Genomic DNA, 1,084 nt, shown 5'->3' with positions numbered 1-1,084 from the left:
GTGGAATGAGCTGCCAGAGGAAGTGGTGGAGGCTGGTACAATTGCAACATTTAAGAGGCATTTGGATGGGTATATGAATAGGGAGGGTTTGGAGGGATATGGGCCGGGCGCTGGCAGGTGGGACTAGATTGGGTTGGGATATCTGGGTCAGCATGGACGGGTTGGGCCGAAGGGTCTGTTTTCGGGCTGTACATCTCTGTGACTCAGTGAGTCCCTCTCACTCTTTTCCCAATTCTCTTCAAACTGTCTCCCCTCTGGGGACTGACCCTCCTGCTTCTAGAGACAGTGCCCCCCTGATCGAGACCCCTCCACCCCTTACACGAGGGGATCTGAGTGACCCGTTTCAATCTCACTCGGAAGAGGTGATTGACAGCAGAAACAACAGCCTCACCCTAACCAATCACGTTATTTCACCGAATCACGACGTCACATGACACAGAAAGGGACCTCTTGGTCTCACCAGTCCAGGCTGACCCTAATCCCAAACTGAGCCTGCCTGCTCCTCGCCCACATCGCTCCAAACCTTTCCTCTCCAGGAATCCATCCAAGTGTCTTTTCAAGGTTGTAATTGTACCCGCGTCCACTATGTCGGCAGGCAGTTCATTCCACACGTGAACCACCCTCTTTGTAAAAAAAAAATTGCCTTGTGTGCCTTTTTTTAAATCTCTCTCCTCTCCCCAGCCTTGAAATCCCCCACCCTGGGGAAAAGACGCCTTCCAATAAAGCGATCCATGCCCCTCATGATTTTATAAACTTCCATAAGGTCACCCCTCGACCTCCTACGCTCCAGTGAGAAACCTCCCAGCCTATCCAGCCTCTCCTTATAACCCCTCCCCCCCCCCCACTGCCAGCAAGGTCCTGGTAAATCTCCTCTGATCCTGCTCCAGGTTAATAATATTATTCTCACAAGTGGGCGACCAGAACTGGACACCATACTCCATTCAGCAACTGGTCTGCATGTGGGATGCTGTCCCTGAGGGGATGGCAAAGGCAGGTTCAACTGAAGCTTTCAGAACTGGCTCAAAGGTAGGGTGGTGGTGGAGGGTTGTTTTTCAGACTGGAGGCCTGTGACCAGTGGAGTGCC

The sequence above is a fragment of the Chiloscyllium plagiosum genome, chromosome 47, assembly GCF_004010195.1.
Source record: "Chiloscyllium plagiosum isolate BGI_BamShark_2017 chromosome 47, ASM401019v2, whole genome shotgun sequence".
Lineage (NCBI taxonomy): Eukaryota > Metazoa > Chordata > Chondrichthyes > Orectolobiformes > Hemiscylliidae > Chiloscyllium > Chiloscyllium plagiosum.
Note: the sequence above shows the minus strand (reverse complement) of the source record.